This window comes from Parasteatoda tepidariorum, chromosome 1 (genome assembly GCF_982258835.1).
Source record: "Parasteatoda tepidariorum strain Cologne lab strain chromosome 1, Ptep-v5.0, whole genome shotgun sequence".
NCBI classification, from domain to species: Eukaryota; Metazoa; Arthropoda; class Arachnida; order Araneae; family Theridiidae; genus Parasteatoda; species Parasteatoda tepidariorum.
The window spans coordinates 90,768,052-90,789,358 of record NC_141755.1 but is presented as its reverse complement, the minus strand read 5'-3'; the positions used below and the strand labels follow the sequence as shown (position 1 = coordinate 90,789,358).

At 28.8% G+C, this 21,307-nt stretch overlaps 3 protein-coding genes across 10 annotated transcripts in view; 2 read left to right on the top strand and 1 right to left on the bottom strand.

Moving 5' to 3' along the window:
* The window catches only part of LOC107448147 (uncharacterized), a 170,580-nt gene that overhangs the window by 53,556 nt on the left and 95,717 nt on the right, over nt 1-21,307 (top strand). The gene's annotated exons all lie outside the window — the stretch shown is intronic.
* LOC107448148 (G protein-coupled receptor dmsr-1) overlaps nt 1-21,307 on the bottom strand; it is a 430,440-nt gene that overhangs the window by 378,559 nt on the left and 30,574 nt on the right. The gene's annotated exons all lie outside the window — the stretch shown is intronic.
* Nucleotides 1-21,307, top strand: part of LOC147816612 (G protein-coupled receptor dmsr-1-like) — a 126,227-nt gene that overhangs the window by 93,443 nt on the left and 11,477 nt on the right. The window contains exon 1 of one of the 2 annotated variants that reach the window (XM_071179466.2): nt 18,887-19,057. The exons of the other annotated variant lie outside the window; for it this stretch is intronic. The gene's annotated coding sequence lies outside the window, so the exon portion shown is untranslated. Of the gene's footprint in view, nt 1-18,886; nt 19,058-21,307 lie in introns of those variants that run through there. 2 annotated transcript variants of the gene reach the window in all.

Genomic DNA, 21,307 nt, shown 5'->3' with positions numbered 1-21,307 from the left:
AGTCGCTTAACCTCCCCCTTTTTTACAAACTGTCAAAATTTCATGAACTTCCTTCAAATGTGGCATCATTTGTAGACGGTCCATTAAAGGTTTGAAGAGTTAAAAAGACAGTAACACGTTATTGGTTTTTTTTTTAAATAATTATTGCTTAATATTTCATAATCTTAACAAAACCCGATGGAATTATAGAATAGAGGGAAACAATTATGTACTTTAGAGTCCATTAAAAGTAATATCATTTATTGAAGGATCAGAGCCCAGATGGCAACCCTATGGCACGCGAGCCTCATGGTGTCACGAAACGCGTATTTCGGTGGCACACGAGAAATACAGTGCCAAAATAAAGAGAAACACCCTGTATTACTTTTGATCTAATGATCGGATAAAACATACGATTTCTTTAAAATCTGATTTTTCTGGAACTATTTGACAGAGTTCGTTCAAATTTTGTACTTTACACACATAAAATTGTATTCTTTAAATTCTTGTATACCTTACTATCCAAATATTTTTCGAATATTATTAAATAAAATAATAATAAATAATTATTAAAAATTATTTTTGCCGGAAGTTATCTTTGGATAGACAAATTTTGTGTATGCGTGCATGAATGTTCTGATTCTCTTAAAAACTTCTCGAGATATGACGAAATATGCAAAGTGTAAAATTAACATTAAGGGGTCCATGCTTTCGTCTGATTTTCTGTCCAAATTATGAGGACCATATTTCCCAGACCTCTATATTTTGAGGGGGAGAAATCCAAATTCGTCTAAAAAAATTTTATATATAACCAAGATATAAATAATATTCTCTTCCCTAATAAATATCCTTGTAGGGAAGATTATTTTTTTTCTTGGAAAGTACTTGCGCAATGTGACTTAAAAGAAATAACTCGCACTAAGTTGCAAATTTTGAAACAAATTATAATAAAATTGTTGTAAGCAGTGTTGAGCAATGAATTATATAGAATTGAATGTAAAAAAATACACTATTTGTAAGCGAAAAAATAAAAGCAATTAATAGCATATTTTCAATTATGTATCCAATTAAAAAAATTCAACATTTATTACCACAATTTTTTTAACTGTTAACCGCAAATGTGTTCGCTTTAGAATATTTTAACTTTATATATAAACCTAGCTATCTTTTATTTTAAATACTGTTTATTCGATTTCCATTTGAAGCAAATTAATAACTAAGTAGCAAATATAGTTGAACGTTATAATTCTATAGATGGAAATTAAAAAGCAAATAAATAATTAGCAAGCGGTACATTTGGAACCGAAAATAATAATCTTTAACCTGCACACCAATTGAAAATAGTTCGCAGTCTTTTGGCAAGAACAAAAATACTTATTTTGTTTGTTATGCACAATTTTCATAGTTATTACTTTAGTATGTAAGTATGTTTTAAAAATATGTAACATAAATCTTGCATTTTTCTGAACGTTTAACTATATATTTCATCTTTACATTACATTTTAGAATTAGCAATACAACGTGTGGAACGTTTGGAAGATGCATAGAAAAATATTCAACGATCACGATAGAATAAAAAAATTTAACATTCGATAATTTCTTCGAGAAATATTAACTGTTAAACCAGTAGTAAAAATAATCTTATGGACCTCTCTGCTATCAATAAAAAAATGCAGCAAGGGAGAATTAAACTTTGATGCGCTGAAAACAAATTATCTTTTTTTTGTGACACGCTATTTATTTTAGTAAGGATGAAGCAAATTTGCATGATATAAATATTCAAGATATCAAAAACTTTACGCTAATTTTTTTTTGCCTTTTATTTTGAACTACGTACAATGATATTTATGCAATATTTTTCAGTCTCCACATTTTTTTGACAACCAATTAAGTTTTTTATCGGTATTTTTAAATGCAAATATTAACTGATGTTGTTTAGAAATTAAAGATGTTGTTAAAAGTTTGATTTTGTTTAGAAAAAATTTTTTAAAAAAACGAATTTTGTGAACAGTATATTTTGAAATGAAAAAATATTTGTGAAAGATACATTTTTAAGATAATTGTTTCGTGAAGTGTTAGTTTTTACCATAACATATTCTGTAAAGGATCCGTTTTTAAGTAAACATACTTTTTTAGGGGTCCGTTTTTAGGCTATAATATTTTATGAAGGATCCGTTTTTATAGTTAAATATTTCATGCAAGGTAAATTAACGGACCCAAATTTCTACTAAAATTACCCCGGTAGGTAATTAAAAAAACATCAAAATCAAAAATAAATTAAAAACTTAAAATTTAAACAGACATTATCAGTTATGCATTCTACCGGGAGATTATTTAAAGTTCAAAACTCCCCAAACTAAATGAAAGCATAGATTTTTAATACTTTATGTAGTTAATACATTACAAAAAAAAAAGTTTTCTTATAAAAATATTCAGTTTTATTTTTGAACTTACAGCAAAAATAAAGCTGAATGCATTTACAGAAGTATAAATTTAGAGGACCTTTGGGTCTCATGATTTTTGTGTTCTCAGTTTCAACAGAAATGTGCATGCGTGTCATAAAAACTGCATTCGTTAAGTTTCTCTTTCAGAATAAACCAAACATTTCTCTTTCTTGGAATACATATACTTCTTCCACCATGGAATGCAATGGGCGAATCTAGATAAAATGTATCTACATAAAACTGGCGGTTTTCTTCCATAAATATGCATCGTGTTTCCTGCAGAACAAATAACTGCACTACTTATTATTCGATGACCGTTCATCTTGCGAAATAAATGGTATCAAAAAGGTCTAAACTGAAATGCATGCTTTAAAAATTAAAAATATGGTTAGAAATATGGAGATAACATTGAAAATAAGGAAGATTAAGGAAAAGAGAAGAAGAAAAATTATAAAAATAAAATATTTTTAAGAAAATTGAAAAAAAGAGAAACCGATTATTCTGAAAAAAAATATTAAGAAGCCGGAAAACAAAATAATGAAAAGATATAATCTCATCTTCAGCTCACACAATTATATCCGCCAAAAGGAGTACTTTCTAATATTGTAATAATGCAGCCAAAGCAAAATATATCAATACAATAATGTGAGGATAATTAAAAAAATTTAAACGAATATAGAACACATTAAGTAAAAATATAAGAAAACATACCAAGCAAGAAAACAGAAAATAAAATGCAAGAAAAAATACGGAACAAAACATAATATATAAAGCGTGCTTATCTCTTTTCTATAATCTTTATTTTTTCCATATTTTGTCTTTTTTTATCATTTTTGTCTTTATTGTGCTATATATGAGTAAGTCACACGTGACGGTTTTGAGAGCCCGCGTACAGATTCACCTATCGATTTCCGCCCATACTTTTCTATGTAATTGTGGCTCCTCATGATTTTCTCTCTCTCTTTCTAGCTCTCTTTCGTTCTCTCACTCTCTCTATCTCTCTTTATCTCTCTCTATCTCTATCTCTCTATATATATACGTTGAAAACATTATTTTATAGTTTTATTCAGTTTGCAGCACTATTTTTTTATGAACTTAGTAACTAATTTTTATAATTATAGGGAATAAATCTTGGTTTCCACTTAAGTCCTGGTTTGTAATAAGCTCATAGTAGAGAAATCCTTTTGTAAACAAACTTGTTGATGGTTTGTCACAACAAGCCTAAGCAAATTCGGTGAAATTGAGCCAGTCTTTGCACATTTAGTTAGTCTAAAGTCAAATAAGCTGTTAGTAATAAGCCTAAAATATATGTGACATGTTAGAAAAATACTGAAGATTTTATTACTAGTCCGGCATATTGTAAAAATTCACCGTGACATTTGCAAAGACCCTGATTTTTTGCAATTAGCCTATGACATTTCTAAGCCCGTTTACTGTTTTCTTCTGTCACCCACACCCTTTGTCAAGTAACTGACTTCTTTAAAAAGTTTTTATATCACCTCAAATGAGATAAAAGTTTTAAAATAAGCACCCATATTTCACTGCAATGGAAAATCAATTTCGGAGAGTAACTCATGGTCTTGACTGCGAAACCAGCGTCCTTGACACCTGCAAGTTTCCGTGCAAGGAAATGAAATATCGCACGCCATTCCTAAAGGAAGTTATTATTTTACATTTCAAGCGAGGTTTTTCGAAGATTTTGATGTTTTTCAGCCATCAGAATCCTTATTTTTTTCCTCCTTTAGCACTTCTGTGTAACACAGATGAAGAACTGCAATATGTCCAAAAAAGCGCTGTTTCCTGCTTGTTATAAAACCGTGCACGCCATAAAATTACCTCCACTGTGAAAAACAGGAATAACACGAATGCCACAAGAGAAAATTAAAATTTTACAATAAAAAAACTATCAGAATTTATGTAGCAGTTTTAACTTGAATATAAATAATGAAGAACTTTAATGATATCTTCATCAAAAACAAATAAAACCTCAATGTTTTCCCTTATCTTTGACATTTATTTTTAGAGCTCCTGTGAATAAGTTAAAACAAACTATACGCATCACAAGTGATACCTAAACGTTATCAAAATCTAGCGAATTATTATCATAATTAATTAGTAAAGCTGGGATGAAATACTACTCTGACGTAACTACCACTGTAAATATTTAAACCAAATTCACTAATATATAACACATGTTAACTTGATTCCATCCAGAGGTACCTTTTGATAGAAAAAGGTTGACATAGTCGATGGTTATATCCCCATATTGGTGACCTCCGAACGTGACGTCAGCTCGCCAACATCGATGGATGCTCCACATGAAACAGTTGATTTGCTCACAAAATGGCTCTCAAAAATGAAATAAATAAAAATCTTCCGGCTGATATAACATAAAATAAATAAACAGCATAAATCAACTAGTGGTATTCGTTCATCGAATTCCATCGAAGATAAAATTCTGGAAGGGGAGTAAAGTAGCGTGTTTACCACCATAAATATTAAATACCAATTCACTAGTATATAAGACGTGTTGATTCCATCTAGAGGTACCTTTTGATAGATGAAGGTTGACCAAATCGATAAATTATATCCCTATACTTCTAAACAGAAAGCTACATTTCTGGTTCATCCGATAAATAAACCAATATATATGATATTTCATTCTGTACTGAATGTGATCAACGTCAATAATGATTCGTCTGATTTCGATGACGCCTCATGCCGCGCTTTAAAAACTCTCAGATAGATTTTGATTATTTGAGTACTGTAGCATTCTACTTTTTGCTCCATTTTTAATAAGAAATCGAAAAGTATGAATTAAGTAACACCCTGCTTGAATCCTGAAAAAAATATTCGATCTCGAAAGTGGATATACTGCGATATAGGGTGAAACTACTGGACAATAATAATAAATTTAAATTAAATTTTTAAAAAACTTACATTATTTTAATTTATCGATTTTGAGAATTCAGTAAATCTCTGAAACAGCAAACGAAATTTCGCTTGTTCTAAATTTACCATAGATTAATGTTTAATAATGCAATTAATGTCAAATAAAACAAATACAAGAAGCAATTTTTTGAGGAAAGTAAATAAAAATTTGTAAATTAAAAACTCTATTCTTATACTTCGGCCAATTTTCGCCGCCAGACATCATTGGAACTTAAAAGAAATAGATTGCGAATTAGCCATTTTAATGCTTTGGAGACTTAGAAAAAAATAAAATGATAATTTCTACTTATTTTCTCTTCTTCTATTAACCCTATACGTATCAATTAATCTGATTAGAAAAAAATTAACCCATTATCTTCAAAACCTATGCAACACTTCTTTTTATATTTTAAAACATTAGAATTTTTTTATTCCAGAATATGTAAGGGGGAAAGGGTTTCTGCTAATGGACGATAATGGAATGTGTCAACAGTTTTCTCCTGAATTTAACGTTTACTTTTCGATGAGGCATCGAATCTGTTAAAATGTGTGACACGTATTTATTATAGCTCGTAAATATGTTTTAATTAAATTAGCAATTATTTTTAATTATAAATATATTTTTATTACCCTGGTTTCATTTCTGTGAAGGAGAAACCTGACAAACAAAATTTCGAATTATTTCCATCTTGCTAGAGCACTCAAACCTCTATTAGAGCTCTATGCCTCTTATAATCTAAGTTTGAATTGTTTTCTCCTGAAATTTATAAGCAGAATTTATCGTTTAACAGAATTTATTGTTAAACAAAATTTTAATACTATTCCGATTAGCTAGAGCGCTGAATGTCATTTTTTTTAAAAATTTATAGGCATTTTATAGCCAATTAGAATTTATTGTTAATCAGAATTTCGATTTCATTCCGATTAGTTAGAGTGCTAAATACCTGATAATAATAACAAATTTTAAAGAATTTAACATCATTTAATCGCCAATTAGAATTTAATGTTAATCAAAATTTCTAGTTCGTTTCGTTTTTTAAAAGTACTAAATACCTGATGATAATACAAATTTTAGCGAATTAATCGTCATTTAATCGCCGATTAGAATTTATTGTTAATCAAAATTTCAATCTATTTCCGACTTTCTGAAACGCTATATGCCTGATTAGCATTCAAATTTCAATTGTTTCTTGATAATCATTGGCAGAACTTATAGTCATTTCATCAGCGAAAAGAATTTTTTCTCACGAAATATGGCTTTTATAATTAGAGTCTTTTTCTTTAAAAAAAAAAATCGATATAAATGTTATAAATGCTAAAATTTTAGCCTGGCAACACATAATCTCGATTTCTAAACTTTTTTTAATTTTATTTATTGATTTTTTTGTTACTATTGAGATTGCGTTAAGCACTAGCTCAAAAAAATAAAGATCAGAGATAGATAAATTTTATTTATGAAAATTTTCATAAAATTTCAGAATAAATTTTATAAATGAAAATTTTAATGCACTAAAACCTCATAGATAAATTTAAGTGAATATCGTAGTTTATTCCTTGCCAAAATATTTTGTTTCCTAATTTCATGTTTTATTTTAGTTTATAACGGTCGTTGAATAGCCGGCTCAATTTTTTTCGATTTACGACTACTAATGTTCAACACCGTAGCCTCGTAATTTGAACCCAATTCAGAAGACAAGGGAACTCCTGGATCAAATATTGGGAGAAATTTGCTTTCGTGGAGCACTTTTTGATGAAGCTAACCCGCATTTGCGTTGCATAGAGAGGAAGACTACGAGAACCTTCCGCGGTTAGCCTGACGGCAAGGGGACTCTTACCCATGATCTGTCTACCACTGAGGATATTTCACGTCAGCACTGTTGTCGGTGCAAGCCGGATGCGGAATTCGTATCGGCCACCCATCTCCGGGATTCAAATCCGATTCACCTCATTTGTAAGCGAACGCTCTATCCCCTGAGCCATCGCGGCTCAAATTGGAATTATGAAGAAGAAAAAAATGGCATCAAGTTCATAATTAAAATGGCCTTTTTAGCAAGTCAAATTTCATTTCTTTAGTTGCATTTCTATGGCCCGCAAAAAAAAAAAATTCTAAAAGTTATTTTAGAAGTAATCGCCTAATGTTAATTTTTTTAATCTATTGAACTCCCTATATGTTGTTTCTGACATCTGTGTTAGTTTGATTTTTTAAGTGTTTTGGGTTTTTGCGCAGCAAAACAAAATGTAACATAAAGGAAAGAGTGATACAAATGGCTGATTCAGAGTTGAATCTAAGAACAATGCCAATAAAAACATCTGCTAGTCGTAAACGCCAGAAGTGGGCAGCTGTTAAAATGATTCATGCAATTTTAAATATTGTAAATAAACAGTTTAGCTATATTTGTTCTTCAGACCTATTCTCCTCTAATTATCTATAACAATAAAATGAAGAGTTTGTCTGTCACTTTTTGTAACTAAGGAAGCGTTTGTGATAGCGTCTGGAAATTCGGAGAGTGCAGTTTTAGTACCCTGCCTTAAAAATCTTTCAAACACTTCTATTAGATCGTTCTTGAGAGATGTCTGAAAAATGGAGCTTTCTCATTGGCTTAGAACTCGTCATTGATAGAAATTAACTGCAGACGATGCTGATTTATAAAAATATTTTAATTAAAACGTCAGTGATGTTTGCCAGCTTATAGCTCTCATAAATAAAAAAGGAGTCTTATGCACGTTCTTTAATACTCTATTATTTTATTTATTTGTTATGTCAGCTAAACTCAAAGATCAACGTTGGTTTACCCTTTGATGCAGAATTTTCATTAAGCGTGTTTTTTTTAAACTTTTTTCACAATTTTTTTCATTGATTTAAGTCAGAATAAGAGAAGATTATATTTAGCATTTTAATAATTTATGGTTATGAAATACAACATGAAACAACGGTGTTTTTATGCGTTAGAGGTAAAATTTTCCAAACACAGCTCACTCCCAAACAATAGTTTTTCACGTTTGCACTTATTTGTAGTTCTATAGATCTGATCGAAACAGTTATTCATCACTGAATTTTTTTTAATTTAGAAAATCGAATATTGATACACTCTTCACTATGAATGAAAAAAATATAAAACTACTTTTTTTTTCAATTTTATATTTTAGTACAAATATAACTATGATAATCTAACATTTTTTTTAGTAACTATTATACTGTTTTTTCATAATTAAAAAATACCAAAGTATAATTTCGCTTGTAATTACAGAGTCAGAAAAAAATATATAATGGGTACACCGGTGTCACACTGAGTAAAATTATTAACGTGGTAGCATAATCAGACTATGTCAGAAAGTTAGTATTCCTAAAGTTACCTTAAACCACGTGTTTATTTTATTTATAGTTATGCCTTTCAATCGTGTTTATATAAAACCAAATAATTAAAACCAACGGTAATTGAAACGAAGAATATTATGTACTAAAAAGTAAAATCTATAGAAAAATAGTTCTAAACCTTATAGGAGAAGCGTAAAAATCTCCATACTATTGACACTAATGATGCTCATTTAATTTTAGAAATAAATACTAATCGAACAAAAAAATATGTTATGTTCCGAGGTGAAAATAATGAAAAAATGGTACTTTTTTATTTTAGGGTACCGTAAAAAATTACCATATTATTTTTGACGCCAGTGACGCTTCATTAATAATTTTAATTGAAATGACAAAATGAGCTATGTAGTAAAAAGCAAAATTAATGGAAAAAAAATTTTTGTTTCAGGAAAAACTTTAAAAAATTGCTATACGTGACGTAAATTATGCTTAACTAAATTTTGGTATTAGCTATTAATTGAAGGGGGAAAAAGCTATATACTAAAAAGCAAAAGTAATGTTAGTAATTCATCAGAAACAACCAAACTATTATTGACGCCAATAAGGCTTTTTTTTAATTTTGGTAATAAGTAATAACTGAACTAAAAAAAGGGCTATCGATTAAAAGCAAAATTAATGAAGATAAGGTTCTTGTTAAAAGAAAATTGTATTTGAACCATTAAAACACTGCCTTATCATTGGTGCCAATGATGCTTAATTAATTTTGGTAGTAGCTTCTACTGGTATTATGGTAAATGGTGCAATTATAATAATTTGCCGAACTTGCTAATATAAATGAAACTAGTACATTTGGTACCTATAAAACTACTCCAATATTGTGCAGTTTCAGTATAGATACTATGCAAAGAGGTTCTCACCACCCCTTGTAAAAGATGAGTATCAGAAAAAATAAATTGTAGAACTTTTTCCTATCATGAGTTGACCTATTTTTTGGTTGGAGTCTTTATTTTGATGGGATAAACTACAAAAAATGCTTTTTTGCTTAATCTAATAACGTAAAGTCACCTGGAAGGGCAAAAATATTCATAAGCTACATTGATTGTGTTGGTTTAGGTATTTTAATTACGTACAAGGATTTCGTAACGTTTTTTCAGCTCTGATTTATTGATAGTTTTCTTTTTTTTGACCCAGTAAAAAGAGCAGGTAATTCGCTAGTAGCTCATATACCTGCATCTAGTATTTCAAATTTATTAACGTCATTTTTAATATTAAGTGCTGTTACCGTTATCCTGGACAAAATTGTTAAAACGAGTTAAAGGAAAAGTTAATTTAAAATTCACTTTTTAAACATTTTTCTTCGTATTTCTTACTGAAAATTTAGTTATTTCATTTTCATAAATTTTTTTTAAACAGAAATTTTTTATAAATTTACGTTTGACTCAGTTTACGGAATTCACTTCATGGAAAAATTCTAGTTATTTTTAACTAACAATTGATTTCAATTTTGTGAATTTTGGCTGCAAAAAACTTAAACATTCTGTTAAAATTTGTCAATTTAGCTGCATAGTGATGAAACATAATTTTTCTACCTGTACTTATCTGTTTCTACGGGTAACCTTTATGCATGAAACTGTTTCTAAGTATTGTTTTGAGATGGAATACTTTACAAGTTTCTAGGATTTCCACTGGTTTACAGTGCAATATAGAATACTTTACAAGTTTCTAGGATTTCCACTGGTTTACAGTGCAATATAGAATACTTTGCAAGTTTCTAGTATTTCCACTGGCTTACAGCGCAATATAGAATACTTTACAAGTTTACAAGTTACAAGATACATTGCAATATCAAATACTTTGCAAGTTTCTAGGATTTCCACTGGTTTAAGCGCAATGCACACATGTAAATCATGAAGCTATCATCAAAAGCGTTTTGTGAGCAGTTTAAAAATATTGCTTAGCATTTAATTGTATTTAGCCCTAGAAATAATTTCGAGAACGGATTAAAAATGTTCGAGACTCGAGCGTCCAATGTGACCCTTGACCTCTGTTTCTCTTTTTCAACCTTTGTAAGTCATTTAAAAAAAACTTACGAAGCATATTTCAACCCTAATTTAAACATTTGTGACTCCAAAACTATCGTATTTTTATTGGTACGCATAAATCTTTATGTAATGGGCTTTTAAAAATATAACTTCAATGAAGTGCGTACTAAATTAGAAAGCATCAAATAAATTAGTTCTGCATAAAAACTAATAATTTATGATAATTAATATAACAATAATTATAGTAAAAATAAACAAAAAAGAATAAAACGCTTAATTTGACAGTTTCTCATTTAAGAGTATAATTTTTAATACTTATTTCAGTTCAAATAATTCACATTTTGTTCACCTATTAATATACGTAATGAGATTATTATTCATATCGGTAATATATTTTTTATGCTAATGTATTTAAATTCTTTCAAATAGGAGAAAGGAAAAGTTTTTTGCGAAAATTGCCTTTTATTTTCAAAACAGATTAAACACTGTTCAGGAGTTTATAAAAATAGAAACCTAAGAAAAAATCTATAATCATTTTAATTACCAGATATGAGTTATCGGGACAAAACTAAAAAGAGCTTAAGTACATAAAATAAAATATCAACCTTCAAAACGAGATATGAAGTTTTTAATTAAAAGGATAGAAAAAAAATTCTTTAGTTAATGTAGTTAAAAAAAATAACGGCTCAGCATCAATGATTCACATAATTTTAAGAACAGAATAAAGCTAGAAAAAAAACCAAAAAATCCCACTGCATAATGAAACAAAAGTTAAAAAAAATTTATTTGGATGAAAAGCTTGTGGTTTAAAAAAAACTGATTTCAGAATATCTCGTATGGCCTATTATTTTAACTTTTCAGTAAAAAAAATACGAAACTATTTTCTATGTGTTTAAAGAAAAGAAACTAGGGGAGGCTTTATTAAGACACAAATTAATAAAAGATGATATTATTTAAGAAATAAGTTTTATAACCTAAATAACTTCTTTCAGGGGCATTTAATCGAGGAGTATGCGCTGCGCATCCACGTTCGACGCACCACTATTTGCCACAGGAAATTAATCAATCACCGTATTCTTTGGTCAAATCTCTTGCAGACTTTGTTTTTGAAACTGAAAAGTTTGTTAAAGGAACAAGGGTTTAAGGATGTCGAGGACATTAAGAACGTCAACATTGAAAAACATTCCGAAAGAAGGCTTTAAAAACTATTTCTAACTTTTTTACCGACGAATGCCCCTTACATTATAGCTCACGACGAGCCGACGAGCTCAATATATTAGGTGAATTTACATACCAATATTAAATTGGTATACAATTCACGAAATAGTTTTATAAGTTATTATAAACATTAAAATAATAATATTTCGTAAATAACTTAATAACTTTTTAAATAATTATTCCTAAATAACACTTTTTTGTTATCCAAAATCCAGTGTTCATTAATGCCCCTTTTTTTAATATTCAATATCCAGTGCTCGTCAATAACACTTTTTTGATGTTCAAGATCCAATTCGTAAATAACTCGTAATTTACGTTGAATATTCAGTTTTCGTAAATAACACTGTTTGATATTCAGTGTTCGTAAATGACCCTTTTTTAATATTCAAGATCCAGTGTTCGGTGTTCATAAGTAACACTTTTTTGATATTCTAGATCCGGTGTTTGTAAATAATACTGATTTTATAATCGAAATCCTGTGTTCGTAAATAACATTTTTTTGATATTCTAGATCCAGTGTTCGGTGTTCATAAGTAACACATTTTTGATATTCTAGATCGGGTGTTCGTATATAACACTGATTATATATTCAAAATCCCGTGTTCGTAAATAACACTTTTTGATATTCAAGATCCTCTATCTGTTCATAAATAACACTTTTTTAATATTTTAGATCCAGTGTTCGATGTTCATAAGTAACACATTTTTGATATTCTAGATCCGGTGTTCGTAAATAACACTGATTTTATAATCAAAATCCTGTATTCGTAAATAACACTCTTTGATATTCAAGATCCTCTGTCTGTTAGTAAATAACACATTTTTGATATTCTAAATCCGGTGTTCGTAAATAATACTGATTTTATAATCAAAATCCTGTGTTCGTAAATAACACTTTTTGATATTCAAGATCCCCGCTCTGTTCGTAAATAACACTTTTTTGATATTCTAGATCCGGTGTTCGTAAATAACACTGATTATGTATTCAAAATCCCGTGTTGGTAAATAACACTCGTTGATATTTAATAATAATTTTTTGATATTCAAGATCATGTATTCGTAAATAACATTTTTCTTATATTCTGGACTAGATCCAATGTTCGTAAATAAAAACTGAATTTTAATAATTGCCTCTTTAATCTGCTTTGGTAAAACACACCCTTGTGGATGTACGTTATTACTAACATTTTATTTTAAAGCATTAAGTTAAATTAATTATTCTTTCTTTCATTTCTTTTAATATTAAAGCAAAAAATAACTATCCTCTAAACTCCCTGCTGTGTCATTTAAAGATAATACTTTTCCACAGATGGTATGAATTAAATCTTGAGATTTTTTTCTTTTGCTTTAATGATAATTTTTGAAATTTAAGGTATCTAATGGCCTATAAAAAATTTTATTTTTATTATTGTCGGAGAACACATTATGTAATTCCTAGGGGTAAAATATTGCATTGTTGCGCTCATTGAGGGGCATATTTAATTTTAAAATGTTTCTTTATACTTGTTTTTTCTTTCTTTTTTCTCCAAATGACGGGCGAACAATTCGCATTAGTTAATGTTCGTAACTCATGTTACTTGGCCTCAAAATATTGTTTTTCTATAGAAAATTCAAGTGTATCATGACATTTTGAAAATACTGGACTATGGTCAACAGTAGGTAAGAAATATTTATTTATGAAAATGGCTGTTTTATTCATTGAAATTTATTTAATTTTCAAATCAATTGGTGATAAATTTTTAAATATGAATAATTTTTTTTATTTTAGTACAAATTATTTTTTAGTGCAAATACCATTTCGATAATCTAGCAAAAAATGTATAGTAACTATTGGATTGTTTTTATAATTAAAAGATACTAAAATCTATTTTTGTGTATCATCAAAAAAATATATAACAGGGACATTGGTGTTCCATCTGCGTAAAAGGGTTAAATGGAACAAAAAAATTTTAAAACAAATTATACTTCTAACCTTAAATCTTTCTCCTGATGCCTCTCTACGTTACCACTAAAGTGCAGAAGTCAGTCATTCTACAGATTATCTATAACTATTGTGCTGATTAACTAGGATGATCTGTTAAAGTGCCAAACAATTGTTTAATTTCATGGCTAAAGTGAAAATTTACCATGGTTAACTGGTTAACTGATTAAAGTAAAAATGAGATATTTGCTGGAAAAAAAAACAACTTTTCTGGTCGTTTAAATTAGCATAATGCAATCGCTATCTAAAAAGATCTGGTTACTACAGTCAAACGATCACCATATTAGGTGATAGAATAAATCATCCATCACTTTAAAATATATAATATGAAGAACCAAACGGTTCAAATATTACTAAAATTAAGGAAATTAACATAATGTCATTTATTTATTTTTTGCTATCTAAAAAAATCTGGTTACTACAGTCAAACAATTGCAATATTAGGTGATAGAATTAATCATCAATCACTTAAAAAAATATAATACTAAGAACCAAAGGTTTTAAATATTACTAAAATTATGGAAATTAACATTATGTCATTTAGTTATTTTTCGATTTATTAAGAAGCCAAACGAAACTGCCTGCAAATTAGTTGATAAATTGAATGAAGCAAACTTCTTAATTTTATCGATACGAAAGCGGATTACCTAATATTTTTTCTGCTTAAGCGCTGAAAAGTCTTGGTTCCGTGCTTAAACAGAAAAAATCGGTCAATCTGCGGATTAGATAAGTAAGGTTGCTTATTAATGGCTTTCGAGCTTTAGCAATAACTTATACTTACCAATAAAAATGTTCATCGTAGAAGGAGATAGTTCTAAATTTCAAGTTTTTTAAAACGTTTTTGCCTTGCTTAAGAAAATCGTCGATACAAGGTGTTAAAAAATAATTGCTCTTAAGATTATTTTATTTATATATATATATATATATATATATATATATATATATATATATATATATATATATATATATATATATATATATATATATATATATATATATATATATATATATATATATATATATATATATATATATATATATATATATATATATATATATATATATATATATATATATATATATATATATATATATATATATATATATATATATATATATATATATATATATATATATATATATATATATATATATATATATATATATATATATATATATATATATATATATATATATATATATATATATATATATATATATGACGCCCGGTGGCTGAGCGGTAGCGCTTCGCGCTGTCGTGCCACAGGTCCTTGGTTCGATCCTTGGGCCGGGCAAGGCCGACTCAGCCTTTCATCCCTTCAGTGGGTCGATAAAATGAGTACCAAGCATGCTTGGGAACTAACACTGGGGGTTCCGCGTTCGGCTGACCACCTGACCGGAACATATGCTCCTGCACCCCAGAGCCCAAAGGTCAAGAAAACTGAGATGGGCACAGTCGGCCTTGGCCCTCTTAATGGGCTGTCGCGCCACTGAGTTAGTTAGTTATATATATATATATATATATATATATATATATATATATATATATATATATATATATATATATATATATATATATATATATATATATATATATATATATATTAATACATAATTGGTTTATATTATATATATATATATATAATATATTTATATATATTATATAATATTTATAATATATCAATATATTTATATATTATATATAATCAGTGGTCGAAAAACTATGTTTCGAAAAGCATAATAAAATTTGAATCGTTAACAACAGTATTTGTTTTCTGAAAAGGAATTCGTAGTCAATTAAGTTTTCGTCCAAATACTCCATCTTAACTGTAGTTTTGTGTTTGGCGACGAAATAGGTTTAAATGGTTTCCAAACGATATTTATCGCAATATTATTACTAAACAGAACTCATCACCATTCGAAATTTCCACCACTTTTTATATTTTATTTTATTGTTTAATTCTTTTTTTCTCTTACATACGATTTAAAACTATTTTTTCTAAAAAACAATGTTTTTTGTTTCATAAAAAGCTACATTAAAAATTTTTCATTTATTATTTCAATTCCCTATATTACTGCTTAATATAAAATCAATCATCAAGAATTAGCCATTGAAAGATTCGATGAATTGTTAGTTTAGAACATTTTTTATTCGTTCGGCGGCATTAATTAAATGAGTTCATGGCTTTATGCGTATCGTAAGTTAAGGACATACATTACATATAAAAAAAATACTTCGAATTTAAACATTGTTTTGTACGAAAAAATAAATAAAGCATTTCGCAAGAACTTGAAAGTGACAGGACGTCTAAAAGTAGGAGGGAGGTTAAGGTGAAAATCATTCATAAACAACGCTTTGGAAATCTATCTGAAGGTTTGAATGAAACCTTATGATCAACACTCTATTTTGATTTCACAGTTTGACTTCTTATTAATTCAAATCCTATCTACTTTGTTAATATGTTATTTAATAAAAAAAATAAAAAGAAACTTATTTCATAAAAGGAGTTGAGCTCCTTGAAACAACTTAGAAATAGTTTCTCGCTCTAACCGAAAGTCAATTCTTATTTTATTTTTTATTACTATTAATCAGAGCGGCAGCATTGTAATATGTCTGTTATTTAAACATTTTTTTTAAAAATTTAAAACCCTGTACCAGACATAACTTTGTAATATTAATTATTCAAAAAAAAAGAAATTTGTTTGACTGTAATAAAATAAGCAATGAAAAATTTAAATTTTAGAAATAAAAAATTTAAATTATAAAAATACAGGAAAAAAAATTTTATAACTGTATTTATCTATTCTGTATTTTTTTAGCTACAAGAGAGATTTTACATAGTATTTGTTTTGCATTTACCATAATGCCAACCTTATATTATACCTCTTAACGATAATGTGATTCGTATGAAAATTTTTACCATTAATAATATGGCGATAACTGAAGGCTGATTTAATTTAATATAACGATAGCTGAAACCGTAATACCATGCAAAATCTCTCAAATAAATGATCTATTAAATTGTTATTGTGGTAGTATTTTTATTTGAAATATATGTGAATACGTAATTTGTATTATGGCATTTTAATAGAGTAAAATACATTTGAGGAAAGCGCCTACCTCATATTTAAGATATAAATTGTGTTACTAATTCAACTTCATTTGCACGGTTTAGCAATTTCTTGAATGTTTTAGCAGACATTCGATACAGAAGTTTCTTATAACCCCATCTAACAATTACGAGGATTTGTTTTAATGGAACTCAAGCCAATAGATATTTTCTAAAGGGGTATTTCGCTTAAAAAGATTTTAATAAAAATTTTTTTAGTAGCTAGAGTACATGCCAGTGACAAAGAGGGAGGCAGGTTCTCTTAATTTAGTAAATTTAAGGAAGTAATTTTTATTGAAGTAATATTTTTGTATTTGTTTACATTTTTAGGTCTAACAATATAGAAGATAAATTTTCTTATACTGAACATGTAAATGTAATAAATATGTATCCCATATTTGTTGTGCTTGCTGTTGCTCATCCTCAAGGACTAGCTGAACTAATGTCAGAGGTAGCTAGACAAAGACTAATTTCAGGCAAATTTTAAAATCATAAACTGAAATCTCCACTTTTTTTATTGTAGATTTGTATTTTCCAGAAAAAATACTAAACTTTGACCTGTAGGTTGTTGTAATTCGGTTCTTAAGCGGCGCTGTTATTGCAAAATGTACATAACGTAAAAACAGCTTAAAATTGAGATATATCTCGAGCAATACAAGTCAGCTCACAAAAATGAAAATAGATTTGTTAAGTATTTAGAAAAATCTCATTAATGACTCCAAATTTGACCCTCTACTCTAATTCTCGCTTACCCTCTTGGAGTTGCACCTTAATGTCACGATGTAGAGAAGGGATCCTGTTGGGTATTATTGAATGCATCTTTTCATAATAATCCAGAAGAGTATTTTTAAATGTTTAATCCAATGTGTTTTACATGTGATGTTTCTCAAATTTCTACACAATTAGGATATATTGTATGTAGGTACTAGCTTGAAAAATTTCTCACACCACCTCTAACATCAAATAATTGACTAAAACATATTTTTTATATTCTCTTCTTTTGTTATTTAATTCAAAACAAAATTCTTTCCCCGAGAGCAATTATTAAAATATTTTCAACACGGAACTTCATGAATAATCCCTTTCAAACAATACCATTTTTACGATAAAAATTGCCTTTTGCGTGCGTTATAACTAACAATTACCACTGCACAAAGTGAGTCCTTTTATTTTTATGAATATAATTTCTAGAAAAAATTGGATTTCTAAAACCTCTGGAGGAATTCGAGTCGTAAAAAATGATTTTCAAAATGTAAATGGAGAATTTATATCACCTCTAGAAATCGAATCCACCATTCATATATTAGATTTAAATAACCGTTGAACGACCGTCGGCGCGCTTACATATAAATTTACGAACCCATCGGAATCAGTTTAAAATATTCAGCGTTCGGAATTCAGGAACGTTTTTTAATTAAACATGAATTGTAATCTCAGTTCGCAGAGATCATTTTAAGAGGATTTCAGTGCATACTGTTTAAATCCTCTCTTCGAATGCTGAATTATTCTTTTGTCATAATGGGATCGGCAAAAAATATTCACATTTATTTAAACAAATGTCTTTACATTTTTTTTTTAAAAAATGAAGTATGACGGTCATTTAGATGAATGGCGAGAAAAAATTTATTTCTTTTGATTCGATTTCGTATCTCTTCAAACTTAGAATAAAAAGATAAAAAATAAAAGTTTTTTTTTGATGAAGTTAAAATGAATGAAGTATGTACTACAACGATAATGAACAGATTAATCTACAAAAAAAAATCTGGAATCAACTGCTTTTTCTAAGAATGGAAATTCTGATAAAAATGATCAATTCCAATTGTTTATTGTCTAAACTGAGTAATTATTACTTAACTTTATTATGTTTATTACGTATCTCGAAGCACGATATGTTTGAGACTTTCTCCAGTTTTGCCATTTATAAGTTATATTGTACTCAGTGAACACTTGATTTCAACGCGATTATGATTATAACAATGGATTAACATGATTATTAACATGATTATAACAATGGATGTTTTACCGGGAGGTTACTGGAGGTAATTACTTACTTTAAAACAAAATAAATATTAAAAAATCGTGTTGAATTGAATTATCGACTTTATAATCGGCGTTAAACCACCGACCAATTTTGGGGCTTACGATTATTACTGTTTAACTCTATAGCCTTATAGTCTTGAACCCAACCCAGAAGACTAGAAAACTCCAGATGAGCTTTGGAATTAGGACAAACTTACCTTCATGGAATATTTTTTATCTTAGTTTATATTTCTAAAACACTAAACGTAAAGTTGTTGTTGTAGTTCATTTACGTCGCACTAGAGCTGCACAGTGGGCTATTGGCGACGGTCTGGGAAACATCCCTGAGGATGATTCGAAGACATACCATCACAATTTTGATCCTCTGCAGAGGGGATGGCACCCCTGCTTCGGTAGCCCAACGACCAGCACGCGAAGTTGAGCACTTTACGGTAGCACAGTTTAACGAGGACCAATACCGCACACCCTCGGTCCCTACTCAGACTGATCCAAGTGGTCACCCACCCGCACACTGACCGCAGCCAGTGATGCTTGACTTAGGTGATATGCTGGGAACCGTGTCTTAACGATCAGTCCACTGCGGGACCACTAAACGTAAAACTCTATCATGAAAAGTGGTCTAAAACCGCCATCGGAGCATTTTTATTGGTCAAAAAAAATCCTATGATAGAATATTTAATTAACAAAAGTATCCAAAATTCTGCTGTAATAATCAATAGGGCTGTAATAATCAATAGGTATGCAAAGAATAAATGTAATGACGGTATTTACCTGTAAACTGTTTATTGATCCCTTAATTAACGGTATTTATCATTAAGATTTATTTATGATCTTTTTTAAATATTCTCTAATATAACTATGTTCCTTATTTTGATTATTCTTCAGAAAATGTTTAAAACTAAAATTCTTGTTATTTAATTATATTATAAAGTCAAAAATATTTTTCTCATGCAACATTTTAACATAAAGATATTTAGTTTCCGATTTACAATTATAAAACGGTAAATAGGTTTTGTTCGTTTTTACAATAAATCATGTGAAAAACTTAGTATTTAAAAGAGCAAATACAGAACAAAATATTCCAAAACAATTATTACCTTTAAAACTTATTCACAATAGAATGATTTACTAAATTTCCGAAAGCAAATCTGTGTAGTTTTTTTCTGTATCTAACTTTACATGGTTTTTTCGAAGCTCTGTCGCCAAAGAAAAGAATAAAGTCACAGCTTAAATACCTCACACTTAAAGCAAAACTATGATTTTAAACTATATATATCTATCATCTTGCTGTGAAGAATTAGTTAGGTTTTAGAACAGACGAATTACTTAATTATTTTAAACTTAATTAAACTTTTTTTAAATCGCCAATTTGGCGACATTTCGCCTCCTAGATAAAAATTATCCATATCACAGCCTTATTCTAAGTTTTTGCAAATTTCTATGAGCCCAGATAATGCAACATAGAGTAAATTTTTAAATATTAGAAAATTAGACCGCAAACAATTTTCATTTTCACAAAAGTGTGGCTTTTCTCCATATTGACGTTTAGGGCCATTTTCAGAATATTTACAGACAGTACTGGATTTAGAAAGGCCAAACTTGACCTAACAGTCGTGAGTAACTGTTGAAACTCGCAACAGTTATAAAAATAGTATAGCATTCTCAAAGCACGACAACGAAGCCTTCGAAAAACAAAATATTGTCCGAAACTGGGTTTGCCAAAGAAAAACCTAACAGATTGGGTTGCCATAGTTGGTGAAGTTTCACTCAAATCTCACTTTCTTCCGCCGTGTTGGCAGCATTTCGTTTGCAGAGTATATGAATTCTAAATTTTTGTTACTTCAATTAAAAATTGTGGAGACTTTCAATTAAATAAATTTCACTTTTGATGTAACAACCTTTAAAGGTCAAGGTACAAAATTGATTGCAGAAGCAATCGTGATGGATGTTGATGCGAAGCAGGAAGTGGAATGTTCTAGTTTTAAATATCATTTCTTAATACTACTTTTTTTTGAAGTTATATTTTATTTTTCCTTTCAAACTAGATGCAAATAAAGTTTAAAACAGATCTTGAGATTAAAAAGAATACGAATTTATCGTTCCTCCTATAAAACAAAAAAAAATAAATGAAGCATCGCAAAAGTCAAATTTTATGTCGTCGGGCACCTTGAGGGGGAAAAAATAACAACTATTGAAATCATGATCAATAAAAATATGTCGTTAAAGGAAAGACGTCAAGAGACGCTGAC